At 43.2% G+C, this 14,923-nt stretch overlaps 1 long non-coding RNA gene and 1 other non-coding gene across 2 annotated transcripts; one reads left to right on the top strand and one right to left on the bottom strand.

The window, feature by feature from the left end:
• Window positions 1–1,942: 1,942 nt before the first annotated feature.
• Window positions 1,943–2,051, bottom strand: MIR6688 (microRNA 6688). The gene has a single exon (NR_105558.2). It is a non-coding gene; the product is annotated as a microRNA 6688 (primary transcript).
• Window positions 2,052–5,065: 3,014 nt separating this feature from the next.
• Window positions 5,066–11,429, top strand: LOC107053218. The gene is made up of 3 exons (XR_001466284.3): window positions 5,066–5,864; window positions 6,703–6,837; window positions 8,338–11,429. It is a non-coding gene; the product is annotated as an uncharacterized LOC107053218 (long non-coding RNA).
• Window positions 11,430–14,923: the final 3,494 nt, after the last annotated feature.

The raw sequence follows: 14,923 nt of genomic DNA, 5'->3' as shown, positions 1-14,923 counted from the left end.
AACAGCAGGGGTGTCCCCTGATCAATGGCCTCCTGCTCAAACTCATCTTCACGTGACAGACCACCTCTATATGTCATCTGAGGATGGATCTAGTGCAGCGATTTTGACAAAAGTCAGGGGAAAGTATACTGGCTTGGCTCTTAAGATTATGGAACATGAGGGTAGAAAGTGTTGTAGTTAAAGGACTGGAAATTTCTAAACTTGCATCTATCACCTAATGCCCTGCACTTTGACAAAGATTATATGCTAAAATACAACACCATGACAAAAACCACTTGCTAATAGATTGGTTGATGGCAGCATGCCATGTTACTTGGCCTGTTACTTCCTTCCCCTGGGAACACCACTTGTGACCAGTTGCCAAATGGAGTTAAATCCAGCTGGCGACTGGTCACGAGTGGTGTTTCCCAGGGGTTGGTGCTGGGGCCTGTTCTGTTTAATATCTTTATTGATGACCTGGATGAGGGTATTGAGTGCACCCTCCGTAAGTTTGCAGATGACACCAAGCTGGCTGGAAGTGTTGATCTGCCTGAGGGTAGCGAGGCCCTACAGAGGGATCTGGATAGGTTGGATAGCTGGGCTGAAGCCAATGGGATGGGATTCAACAAGACCAAATGCTGGGTCCTGCACTTTGGCCGCAATAACCCCGGGCAACGCTACAGGCTTAGGGCAGAGTGGCTGGAAGACTGTATAGAGGAAATGGATCTGAGGGTGTTGATTGACGCTAGACTGAACATGAGCCAGCAGTGTGCCCAGGTGGCCAAGAAGGCCAATGGCATCCTGGCTTGTACCAGAAATAGTGTGGCCAGCAGGAACAGGGAAGTAATTGTCCCCCTGTACTCCGCACTGGTGAGGCCACACCTTGAGTACTGTGTCCAGTTTTGGGCCCCTCACTGTAAGAAAGACATCGAGGCCCTGGAGTGTGTCCAGAGGAGGGCAACAAAGCTGGTGAAGGGTCTGGAGCACAGGCCTTATGAAGAGCGGCTGAAGAAGCTGGGATTGTTCAGTCTAGAGAAGAGGAGGCTTAGGGGAGGCCTTATTGCTCTCTATAACTACCTGAAGGGAGATTGTAGCGAGCTGGGGGTCAGCCTCTTCTCTGTTGTGACTAGTGATAGTACTAGAGGGAATGGCTTCAAGCTGCCCCAGGGGAGATTCAGGCTGGACGTTAGGAAATACTACTTCTCTGAAAGGGTAGTCAGGCACTGGAATGGGCTGCCCAGAGAGGTGGTGGAGTCACCGACCCTGGTGGTGTTCAAAGAGCGTTTGGATGTTGTGTTGAGGGACATGGTTTAGCGAGAACCATTGGTGATGGGCGAATATTTGGACTGGATGATCCTGTGGGTCTTTTCCAACCTTAGTGTTTCTATGATAAAAAGGCTGATATGCTATTATGTATGGGTTTATGATCCTCTGTGGAGGACCTTCAAACATACATCCATGAATTGGGCATGAAGGAGGCTATACATGAGGAAGTATTTGAAAGCCTGAATTTGGTGAGATTTTCCTCAGGAATGAGGGATCTGATCTTACAACATCCTCCCACTTTTATGGAACTTTAATATCCATATTAAACCCTCTGGTGGCCTTGGAGGCCATTGTCCAGCAGGCTGCCCAGTTTGTAGCTGGTTTGGAGGCAACAGAACACCTAAGAACAAGGTGGGGGAGGTAGAAGAAGCTGAGATACTTCCAGTCATTAAAACCAGGAAAGCCCCCCCCCCCCCCCCCCCCCCCCACACACACACCCTGATCAGGCCCTACATGGATATTCCAGAATTAGATGTTCAATGATCTTATACAGGTGGCCTTTGCCAGAATTGACTGACAACCTAATTATGTTTCACTTCAACTATGAAAACAACTGAGAAATGACTAGAAATTTCATAGAACTCCCAGAAGAGCAGGGGATAATTTGACAAATGCCAACAAGATCTTGGGATCTAGAGGACTTCATAGTCCATAATAAAAGGAAAAAGCCTCCTCAGGTGACTCAGGCTACGATGCCTGAGCCACCAGAGGAAAAAGACTTGGCAATCAGGCAGTTTATGGTGTGATGGGATATTAGTCCCCTTGTAACCAGGGCCTCCAGATGGCACCAGAGGCCCTATGTCTAACCAACTATTTTTTGATCCCAAGAGAACATAGAGCAGGTTATGGCACTGGTTGATATGGGTGCAGAAACATCAGTCATTCATGGGGATCTAACTAAATTTCAAGGAGAGTGATGATGGGTGGTTTTGGGGGGCAGACTATTCCTGTTAAGAAAATGCGGTTGAAACTGGGGTTGGGCATTTCCCACCCTGGTAGTATAAGCTGTCTATTGCCCCAGCTCCAGAGTATATCTTGGGCATAGACATCTTATAGGTTCTGACCCTCCAGACAACTGTTGGAGAGTTCAGACTGAAAGAGATGTATTAGTATCTGGGCAGTGCAGGTGGTATTAAGAGGCCATGCAAAACATGAGCCTATTCACCTGACCAATCCATGCAGGATCACTGATACTAAACAGTATAGACTCCCTGGGGGGCAGGAGGAAATATCCAGAATGATGCAGGAGCTAGAAAAAGTAGGGATCGTAAGGCCTACACACAGCCCATATAACTCCCCCATATGGCCAGTGTGAAAGCCAAATGGCACATAAAGAGTGACAATGGATTGTAATCCTTCTGTAGAGAGTTAAATAAGGTAACACCACCCATTCATGCAGCTGTACCCCATGTTGCCTCTCTGATGGACACGTTGAGTAGGAAAATAGAAACATACCATTGCATCCTGGACATGACAAATGCATTCTTCAGCATTCCTATCCACGAAGAATCACAAGATGAGTTTGCATTTACATGTGGAGGCAGACACTGGAACTTTCAGGTCCTGCCACAGAGGTATGTGCATTCACCAACTATTGTCTTAACTCAGGGGAGCGTGACCTAACAGAATGGAAAAGTCCAGATAACGCTAAGCTGTACCACTATACTGATGATCTCATGTTGACATATTACCCACTGGAGGCATTAGGAAGGGCAGTAGACTCATTAACGGCCCATTTGCAAGACAAACAATGGGCTATAACCCACAAAAAGTGCAAGGACCAGGTTTGCTGGTAAAATTTCTGAGTGTAGTTTGGTAAAGAAAGACCTAAGTACTACCCAGCACAATAATAGACAAAGTTCCCAGTCCCTACCACACTGAGGCAGCTGCAAGAATTTTTGAGTATACTGTGATACTGGTGTTCCTTTATATCCCACCTAGAGCAGCTGCTGAAGCCTTTGTATCTACTCATGAAGAAAGGCCAAAGACGAGACTGGGGGAAGAACAGAACATGAGGCATTCCAGCAAGCAAAACTAGCTGTTAAGCAGACCCGGGCACTGGGTATATTTGATACCACCCTTCCAGGTGAACTAGATGTCCATATAACTCAGGATGGGTTCGGCTGGGGCCTGTGACAGCACCAAAACTCCTTTCAAACCCCAGTTGGGTTCTGGTCTTAGGTTTGGCATGGAGCAGAAGAAAGGTATGGTATAATTGAAAAACAGTTATTGGCTGCCTTCTCTGTATTACAGGCAGTAGAGCCAATAACTCAAACATCTGAGGTCAGTTAAGACAACCTTGCCAATTCAGGGGTGGGTGAAAGATCTGACCAACCTTCCTAAGAGAGGGGTGGTCCCAGCACAGACAGTGGCATGATGGGTCATCTGTTTCAGCCAGAGAAGTAGTCTTCACCACTGAAAGAAGAACTCCAGAAGAACCTAGGCCCTGTGATGTACCACAGAGATATGTTGGAAGAAACAGTGGCTACTCCACTGGAGAAGAGTCCCATTCAGGAATGAAAATATCCCATTCCTGAAGATGCCTGGTATATGAATGGGTCCAGAAAGGGCAACACAAGCAAGTGGAGAGCAGTGGCATACTGTCCCTCCACTGAAACGGTGTTTGAAGAAGGGATATGGTCAGAGTAGCTGATGGGCATAACTGTGAGCCATGTGGATGGTTATAACCAAGGAACCTGGCAATGGTATCCTGAATATCTGCACAGATAGTTGGGCTGTGTACTGGGGGCTCACTCTTTGGATTGCACAGTGGGCCACCCAGGACTGGACTATCCATGCCTGACCAGTCTGGGGTAGAGATATGTGGTTAGACATATAGAATGTGGTTGGACAGGACCATACATGTCTACCACGTTTCTGGTAACCAGCCTCTACTACACTCACTGGGAAATGATGAGGCTGACACACTGGCCTGAGTTTGATGGATTGAGAATTCACCATCAGAGAATGTCACCTGCTGGTTATATCAGAAGCTGCGGCATGCTGGACAAGAGACAATGTGGGCAGCTGCTGAAGCATGAGGGCTGCCCATGCAACTGTCTGACATCACTCAGGCATGCTGAGACTGTGACGCTTGCTCCAGGATGAGACTGAGTCTACTGCCCAGAACAACAGCCCATCTTGCTAAAGGACACAGTCCACTCCACCAATGGCAGCTCTATTACACTGGGCACCTCCCTTGGCCTGAGTGGGCAAGATATGCTCTGACCTGCATCAACACAGCAAGTGAGCTAATGCAGGCTTATCCAGTTCCAAAAGCAAACCAGGAGTATACCATCAAGGCATTCGCCAAGTTAATGGCTGCCTACTGGACAAGTCATTGAGTGCAACCAAGGAATTCATTTTACTGGTACAATAGCACAATGCTGGGCAGAAGGAGACAATGTTGAATAGCGATTCCATCTGCCATATAATCAGATGGGTGCAGGTCTTATTGAATACTATAACAGTATTCTTAAGGCTGCCCTGAAGACAGATCCTCAGTCCCTGCAGGGGTGGACAAGGAGACTCTGAAACCCTGTGGAACCTGAATGAAAGGCCTAGAGACAGCAGATCCAGTGCCCTGAAAATACAACAGACAACATGGGCCTCCATGTTGAAGATCCAAATTACTGGCACCAGTAATCAGGTAAGACCCCAAACTGGCAATGAAAATACTCTTCGGCTCCCTGCCCCAGAAAACCTACAGCTCGGTACCTATAAAATAGAATGGCCTTGGAAGGTGCAAGTAGGACTGAAGTGGTGTGGCCTACTTGCACCTTGGGAGAGATTATTGGAGGTTGGGGATCAGTAGTCCCCCTGGTAATCAGTACAGGGCCTGCAGATATCCTGGTCAACATTCCAGTTTTCATCACTAAGGAGACCTTAATCATGTCCCTGTTGCAAATCCAGACTACCACTTTGGTACCCAATACAGGCATGCAGCCTCAGATATCAGGCCAAAGGGTAAGGTACAGATGGCTGGGACATGCCCTAGTGCAAGCAGAAGTGTTGACCCAGGACAGGAACATGGTCTGTATCTTGCTGTGAAAGGCAAACCTTCTCCTTCTGATACCTCTAAAACATCTATACTAATAGACCATCTATACTAATCTGTGAGTCTCTTTGAGTCCACAGGACTGGTCCAAGCTACTGCATGCCTCCAGTAACATCATCGGGCTGAACTTCAACCATGATCTGATCATTGGTCATCTTGCATTATGTCAACCTGCACCATCATGGGCAATTGTACAAGTGTTGTGGTGTGTTGGATCCTTGTATTAGTGAAGGCACACCCTCCAGCCAGCCTAATCATTGGCTCATGTCTTTAAGGGGTGGAGTGTATAGGAACTGTTGAGTCATGGCCTGAACCACTGGAGAGAAGACCTGGTCAGCCCTGGGAGCACAGGTGAGGGCAGTTCACCTGGGTGACTGGAAGGGGTGGAGCCTGACTTCACCTCTCTTTGACCTCATTTAAGGGCTGACTGGCACAGTGGAAGGATTTCTTGTTGGTGATCTCTTCTCTGTGGAGTTCCTACTGTGAGCCTAGATCCTTGGAGGTGGGTGAGCATTTCTTTCCTTTGTAACATTTTCCCATTGTGCTGGTCTCTCTGATGTAGCACTCCTTTATTATGTAGTAAAAATAAAATTGCATTTTTTTTAAACATGTGTTAAACAGACTTGCTTATAGCTGTGGTGTTACAGGTTTAAATTTTTGTGGTTTTGTATTAAAATTCAACTTGAACCAGATTTTCTAAACAGTACAATGAAGTAATTTGTTAAATATCTCATTGTTTCCACTTTAATCACGGACATTATTTGTGTGAATAAAATTAATATTTCAGCATTAACACTTCAGTGATTATTCCTTTATGCATATTTACATGCCTCTTCATTACTACAGCATGCTCAAGCATGTCTGACATAACTCTAAATGAACACTGATAGCAATACCTGAGGCCACCCATATATTTGTATGTGCATTCAGTATGTACTGCCATTTGAATAGATAATAAACAAGTAATTCTATTGTTTAATTCCAGTGATGATGTGACAGCTGAAAACTATTGCCCTTGTTTCAGTATGGAGGTGGGGGTGAGGGCAGAAAACACATGAGGTTTGTAAAACAGCTCTGTCAGAAGATGGGCATCATTCCACAGTGAATGTATTTCATGGAGCATAATCAAAATAATTCTTCTGAGAGGGCAGGATTGTCAATTATTAGTCAATACGCAAGATATTTTGCTGGATAACCAGACTTATGGCCATAAGTAATAAGCACTTGGGCCACAGCCCAATTGATTTTTAACTCATTATTCAGTAATTTTTTCTAAGAGTTTAACCTCCAGTTATGTAAACATGTTGGAGTTAGTAATAATTGTTTGCTTCTTAACCCAGTTTCCCTGAGAATTTACCTGACTAAAGCATGGGAGGGGAAGCTATCCTGGAGAGGTTTAGTTCTTCTCACACAGCCCAAAGGAGAGCCCAAGCCTCTCCTTTGCAGAAGGTCCTTCCAGCTGAACTATTTTGGAGGTAAGCAGAGTGAGAAGAGAGTTGCAAGATCAGCAGAGTATGCAAGAGTTTAGAGAGAGCTGCAAGTAACAGGGGCATCACTAAGAGTACAGAGACAACATTAAGATGCTTTACAAGCATACGTTATGTAAACATACAACACATCACTCAGAAGGTCTTATTTTGCTCTAATCTGATTAACAAATACTGTTAAGATTCAGCTCAGGAAAAGATAGTGATCCTACAAGCTGCTCTGGTTTCTTCACAACACAGGGGTTCTGTCACCAGTGGGGTCAGGGGCATGGCTTCAGGAATAAGGCCAGCCTGGACAGCAGTGCTGACAGCACAAGGATACTTTACTGAAAAGCTTAAGGCATCTCTGCTATTAGGAGAGACATTTTTTATCATTACCTGACCAAAGCACACTGCTGCTATTTAAAATCAACCAGCTTTTGCCTGTCAAGTTGCTTTGAGAGCATCCTTAAGGCCCTTTCTCAGGGAATTATATTCTCTTCCTCTCACACTCCTGTCTACCACCCAGGAACTGCTTGGGCATGTGTATTTTGTCCACCTCAGCCTCCTGTCAGGACTGTCCTATCTCAGCCCCATTGTTAATGGCTGGGTGGGCATGCTGTTGTGGCTGCAGCTTGATGTGCCTCTCACGTTGCTCATCCAGACCACCATCTGAACTCCATCTGAAGGATGTGCTTCTAAATCTTATTTTAAAATGGTAGAAAAGATTCTGGAAAATGCAGTAATCCCTCTGTACTGCCATCAGTATGGTATGTACACACATACAGTGGTGGATGCCCCATCCCTGAAGGCGCTCAATGTCAGGTTGGACATTGATGTAGCTGTAGCTACACCTACACTTATAGCTGACACCTGATGTAGCTGTAGGTGTCCTAGCCCATTTCAAGGGAGTTGGACCAGATGGTCTTTAAGGATTCCTCCAAACTCAAATGATTCTATGATATTTGTTGTTTCTAGGAACTGTTTATGGGTTGAGACATATTTAAAAATCTGCCAGACAGCTTCTCCAGGATACAGAAGTACAGAATTCATGCAGAAGTTGCACAGCCTGAATTGAAAGAAATGGAAGGGTAGCAAATGAATGGTTAATCACACACAGCCTTTTGTATTTTAAAAAGCAGCATTTTGGATCATAGCATCAGAAGCAGAATTATTTTCTTCCTCAGTCACTGCTTTGTTTCTGATGTTAAAGGAACTACATGAAACGCTGCCTAATGAATAGACCAGTGGTATATGGATTAGTTGTGCAATCTTTGTTAAGGAATATACTTAATTTAACTGGAATGATTCTTTTCTGGGTAGGCAAGTAAAGCATTTAATTCCATTATGAAACTGACAGAAATATTAGTAGAATTTGAATTAATGTTTTCAGTTGCATTTAAGAATATTTTTTCTAAAAAAATTAAATTTGCTTCTGATTATCCTTCAAGTAGTCATAAGAGGACTAAGACACTGTTTTGCTTTTCTTCTGTGTCCCTCCCTTAATAGGTTTAAAGATTATTAGCCAGCCTGAGTGCCTACAGATATCTAAAGGAAGTCTACAAAATAATGGGAATTTGTGCCAGGTCCTGTTTTGAGAACAGACAGGAGGAGAAATAATGGAATTAATATCTGAGTAACTAGGAAAATAATATGTTGATGACATACTGCAACCATGGGGGGGAACACTGCACTGTTTTCAGACAGCAGCAGCAGAGATTGCGCTTCCTTCAGCATCTGATGCAGGGCTGCGTGGGGCTGTAAGGGGCAGATTTGAGTTACTATTCCATCCCATTAACCTCCAGTGTGATGCAGTCCCTACAAGTGAAGTCTAATTGATTCAATATGCCTGATTCTGACCAATCTGCTGAAAGTTCTCTTAACCTGGATAATGAGAAACTCTCGCTCCAGCTTCATTGTTTTTTAATTTTATTACTGCTTCCTCTTGGCTTGATTTGTCATCCGTACTTATTGAATTCCTGCTTGTATTCCATATCTTAATTAAAAGCTTGTTTCTTCTGCTTTTCTCAGTAATCTCTTCCATGCTTTCTGGAGTTTGTCCTGTAACTTAGGCTCCTCCTTGTGCTTGCCATCAGAAGAGAACACAAGCTTATGTTTGGACCACTGTCTCAAAGGACAGAAAAAGCCACTAATGCTAATCTCAAGAGCTCTCCACCTGCCTCAGTAAATGTCTACAGACAGCTTTTCCCCCTGTGAAGCTTCTCAACTCTTCAGTAAGAGACAGGAGAGAGGCCACAGCAGATCCTATAGGAACGAGTAGAGTAATCATTCGTAGGCACAGTTTAAATTGCACATGCCTGCTTGAAATACTCATTATAACATCAACCAGAGGCTGTTTCTGAATTTCCAGTCAAATTTTGATTGACTTTAACATTCTTGATCAACATGAACAGACTCTAAGTGATAAACTAGCACTCTAGTTTAGGCACTACATGTCAGTTCCACTGGAAAGGTGCTGATGTACTTGATCCAGACACAAAATTTACATTATTGACTTAATAAAATGAGTATCAAATATTCTATACAGAGAGCAGAATAGATGAAGCCCACAAATCATCTGTCTCAGAGTGGTTATTTATAATACTCACCTGCTACACAACACCTGCTGAGAAGTTTCAAATTGAAAAGTAGGCTTTCTTTGAAAAATCGCTTTTTTTTGTCTTATAAACCTTTACTCAGATAACTTGCTGTGTGGTTAGTTGTTCTTGCATTGCAACACAGTGACTAGTCATTCCTTATTCACATTAATTTACTGGCACATTTTTTCCATTTTGGTTCTCTAACTCAGGCTGAGAAGTTCTAATTAAATGTCATGGTTTTGTAATTTTGCTATTGGTATTCCACATCATAACATCATGTACAGCACGGGTAATTAAAGGGTTAATACTCCAGTTCCATGGATTGACAACTTCCCAGATACCTGGTTCTCAAAAGAGAAGAAGAACTACATATCCCAGAGGACCTCACGGTCAGAGAAGGAAGATACATTACGGGATTCACAGGATTTCTCTCTCTCACTGCCAGGCAGAGGGGTGGGTGTGCTTCCAAGCTGTGTGCCTTCATGCAAGTAAGGCCTTTTGGTTTCGGAAACTCTCTTATTTTATTTATTACCCTCAATTTCAATTAGATTGTATTATATTGTGTTATCTTGCATTCCGATACCACAGTTAGTAAAAAAAAGTTTTCCTCCTTAGATTGTTGCTGCTGCTCCGTTCTTTTTTCCCTCTCTGAGCCCAGCTCCCGTTCCCCTACCAATTTCCCTTTTCCCTTCCCATTTTTTGGGAGCCAGGGGGCCCACAGGTCTACTGCCCCCCAGTCATGGACATAGATTGATCTAGATAACTCCGTGACAGTTTTTGGGGGAGAATGCAGGCATTCTGAAGCTTTTCACATTAGCAGAGGGGGAAAAAAAAAAAAAAAAGGGATTTCTTTAAGCCGGAGACTGCAAGGCATTGCTACTTTGACCTCCATAGATTACATAGATTAGATTATAGTCTAGGCAGTCTGCCAAACTCTGGACACTGTACCAAATGTTTTTTTCAGGATCTATCAATTGAGATGGTCCTACCCAATCCAGCTTCCTACATACTATAGAGGGAGATAAGGTTCCTTTAGTACATTAAAAGAGCATGTTGGGAAAAACTGTTTGGGTCCTTCCAGCTTCTGGAAAGGGCAAACCTCTCCATGGAACTGTTTTTGCTCAAGGACCCAGCACCACTTGGTGGGTGATGCAGAAAGATGGGGATGTTCAGTGTGTACCACAAGGGAATTTGATGCTGGTATAATAATTCCATGTATATATATGTATATATATGCATATAGATCTGTGTGTGTAATGCATTTTTATTATTGCTTGTTCATATATATGTATATATAATAAACATGATGTAGTGATGTGGAATAAGGGGTGGAATGGGAATGTCATGTTTTTATGATTTTTGTTATCGGTATTCTACATCATAACATCATGGAAAGCATGGGAATTAAAGAGTTAATACTCCAGTTCCATGGACTGACAACTTTCCGGCTCTCAGAAGAGAAGAACTACATACCCCATAGGACTTCGTGTTCAGAGGGGAAGATAAGACCTGCAAGTCACAGGACTCACTCTCTATCTCGCTGCCTGGCAGTGTGTGGGTGTGCTCCCCAGCTGTTTCACCTTCAATTCAGAGTAAGGCCTTTGGTTTCAGACACTCTCATTTTGATTTATTAGCCTCAGTTCCAATTATATATTGTATTATATTGTGCTATCTTGCATTCTGATATCATATTTAGTAAATTAATTTTCCTTCTCAGATCATTGCCACTGTTCTGTTTTGAGGCTCATCTCACATTTTCCTACCCTTCCCCCTTTCCCTTTCCCCTTTCCTAGGGTGTAGACCTGTGGGTCCCCTGCTGCATTTCTCACAGAACTGGAACAAATCAGCCTGTAAACCATTGGCACCCCCCACCCCCCTCTCCTTTTTGGGCCTGTGGGCCTGCTGTCCCTGTCATGGACACAGATAGATCTAGATAACCCTGTGACACGGGTAAACTCTTAGATGCTTTAAACATGGTTTTGCATATGATTTTTATCATATCTTAATATTAAATATTTCATATTAAGCACTGTCTGGTGTAGAGTTTGTGTTTGTGGTTAGGGCTGCTTAAGTGACTGTTGTGTAAAGTTTAATGCTCTCTATCATTTTTAAGTCTTCTTAAAAAGCCTGCATGATAATTGGAGCTGAAAATATAAGAAAATATCTGCTTCTGGTTTTCCACAGGATCTGTCCTGTCCAGGATTTAGAGATCTTTTATATTACTTTCGTGAGGGAAATCAGGAAGATTGGACTCCATCAGATGGATAATGAGGTGTTTCCCCATGAAATCACTTCTGAAAAATGTAAAGGATGAAAACATTTGAAAATCCATAGCTTTTTGTTTAGTGACAATTTACTAATGGAAAAATATTTAGAATATCGAATTTTAGGGCTGCCATCAAAGCACTGCAAAGGATATCATCAGTCCACAATACTGGTACGTCTACAAAGTACAGTAACCCTAACTGTGCAAATATCAGTATGCATATATATAGGCATATGAGATACACTCTAATTTAGATAAATAACAACTAAGAAAGAGCTGGTAGTCATTGCAAGTAGATGCCTGAAAATGTCAACTCTGTGATCAGCATGTTTGAAATTACTAAACAGTAAATCACAGAATCCTTAGAGTTGTAAGGGATCTTTAAGGTCATCTAGTCCAACTCCCCTATAAGGAGATCTTGCAAGCAGCAGTATTCCACTGTATAACTTCAGCCCACTAGTCTCAAACATAAATGTACAGTGGCATTTTTAGAAGTCATAAATACTGTAACCTTGTACGCAATAATTTTAACAACAATTTTAACAACATTATATCGTTCAATTTTACCAAAAGCTGGTGCATGATAGGGGATACGATAGATCCACTTGATGCCATGATCTTTGGCCCAAGTATTTATAAGAGAATTTTTGAAATGAGTCCCATTATCTGATTCAATTCTTCCTGGGGTGTTATGTTGCCACAGGACTTGTTTCTCCAGACCCAATATGGTGTTTCAGGCCATAGCATGGGATACTACATACGTTTCAAGCCACCCAGTAGTTGCCTCCACCATGGTAAGCACATAACGCTTACCACTGTGAGATTGTGGCAAGGTGATACAATCCACCTGCCACGCCTCCCCATATTTATACTTTTGCCATCACACTTCCCCCCAGAGAGGTTTCATCCTCTTGGCTTGTTTAATTATGGCACATGTTTCACAGTCATGAATAACTTGTGCAATAGTGTCCATAGTTAAATCCACACCTTGGTCTCTAGCCCACTTATACATTACATCCCTTTCTTGATGGCCCGAGGTCTTATGGGCCCACTGAGCTAGAAATAACTCACCCTTCTTCTGCCAGTCCAAGTCTATTTGAGCCACCTCACTTTTGGCAGCTTGATCTACCTGATGGTTATTTTGCTGTTCTTCAGTAGCCCTACTCTTGGGCACATGAGCATCTACATGACTCACTTTTACAACCATATTCTTTACTTGGGCAGCAATGTCTTTCCACAGTTCAGCAGCCCAAATAGGTTTACCCCTTCTTTGCCAGTTTTTTTGTTCTCACTGCTGTAACCACCCCATAAGGCATTTGCCACCACCCACGAGTCAGTGTAAAGATAAAGCACTGGCCACCTCTCCCATTCAGTAACATCTAAGGCCAGCTGGACAGCCTTTACCTCTGCAAATTGGCTTGATTCTCCTTTTCCTTCAGTGGCTTCAGGGGCTCCACACAGCAGCTTTCTATCTGCGATGCTTCCCCACAATATGACGTGATCCATCTGTGAACAGGGCATATTTCTTTTCTTTCTCTGGTAGTTCATTGTATGGTGGGGCCTCTTTAGCACGCAATACCTCTTCTGGTGACATTGCAAACTTTTTACCTTCAAGCCAGTCCACAATCACCTCTAAGATTCCTGGACAACTGAGGTTCCCCATCCAAGCTTGTTGTGTAATCAGCGCAATCCACTTGCTCCAAGTGGCATCAGTAGCATGATGGATAGAGGGAACCTTTCCTCTGAACATCCAGTTCAGCACTGGCAGTCGAGGTGCCAGAAGGAGCTGCTTTTCAGTACCAACTACTTCAGAAGCAGCCCGAACTCCCTCATACATGGCTAAGATCTCCTTTTCAGTTGGAGCGTTGCACTCTTCAGACCCCCGGTATGCTCGACTCCAGAATCTCAGGGGTTGGACTCGGGTGTCTCCTGAGGCTCTTTGCCACAGACTCCAAGGGGGACCTTTCCTTCCAGCAGCAGTGTAGAGGATGCTCTTTACAACCTGTCCCATCCGTACTGGCCCCAGGGCCATGGCACGGGCTATCTCCTGTTTGATTTCCTTAAAAGCCTGCTGCTGCTCAGGGCTCCATGTAAAATTATTCTTCTTCCACATCACCTGATAAAGGGGGCTAACAATAAGGCTATCATTTGGAACATGCATTCTCCAAAAGGCCACTACACCCAGAAAAGATTGTGTATCTTTCTAGCTAGTAGGTGGAGGTATAGCATATTGATTTTGTAGATCACGTCTGCTGGGATGTGATGATGTCCATCTTGCCACTTTATAACTAGGAACTGAATTTCCTGGGCAGGTCCTTTCACTTTGTTTCACTTAATAGCAAAACCAGCTTGCAGAAGAAGAACCAGCTTGCCCATAATGGCAAGGAAATTAGACTAAATAACAGTAAACAGATTTCCAAGGTTACCAAAACACTAACATTTTACGATGTTTGCAAAGCATCTATCTTCAATTAAAAATTAAAGCTAATTATCTCATGAAAGGAAAGCAACAAGGGAAACAGATAAGATTTAGGAAATATTTAGTTCTGTAACTACAATTAGATGCGAAGTAGCAAGGATACAGTCTTCTTAATGTGCTACACCAAGGTGACAGAAACTCCTCAGGAGACATTTTAACAGTGACATAAGTTAAAGTAGCTGATTTTTCTGCCCTTAAGGACATAAAAACTCACAAACCTTGATGTATGAAGTGTCTACTAGTAGCAACCTGCTAGGTTGTGACAACATCTAAAACTGACATAAACCACATTATGAGAAACACAAATGGAAACCAAATTAAATGGTGGAAGTCTATTAACTGGATCAGGTCTTGATGCTAAAATTTACTTCACCGAAGTAGGTACAATGGATATGGAAAAACTGGCAGTTGCCAAATAAAAGTAATTTAATATAGAAGGTATGACATACTAAAGAATAGCGTGGATTTATACCACACACACACAAGTTAGATTGTATATGCATAGACACATGTACATACCCCCCTTTCTGTTACCTTCACTTCACCAAATTGATTGTTGCTTACTAGGTTACAATGAATACAACAGGCACTAAACTACAGTGTTATCAGTGGAGAAGGAAAAACAGAAGGCAATCACTTCACTTCTATGTCGACCAAGTTGGAAAAGCACAATCCATGTTTAGGGTGAATAGCCCCCGAAAAGGCAAGAAAATGGTGTATATGTTGCTAGAACTGCAAGTTGCAAGTGCT

This window comes from Gallus gallus, chromosome 4 (assembly GCF_016699485.2).
Source record: "Gallus gallus isolate bGalGal1 chromosome 4, bGalGal1.mat.broiler.GRCg7b, whole genome shotgun sequence".
Classification (NCBI taxonomy): domain Eukaryota; kingdom Metazoa; phylum Chordata; class Aves; order Galliformes; family Phasianidae; genus Gallus; species Gallus gallus.
This window is presented reverse-complemented; position numbering and strand designations above follow the sequence as displayed.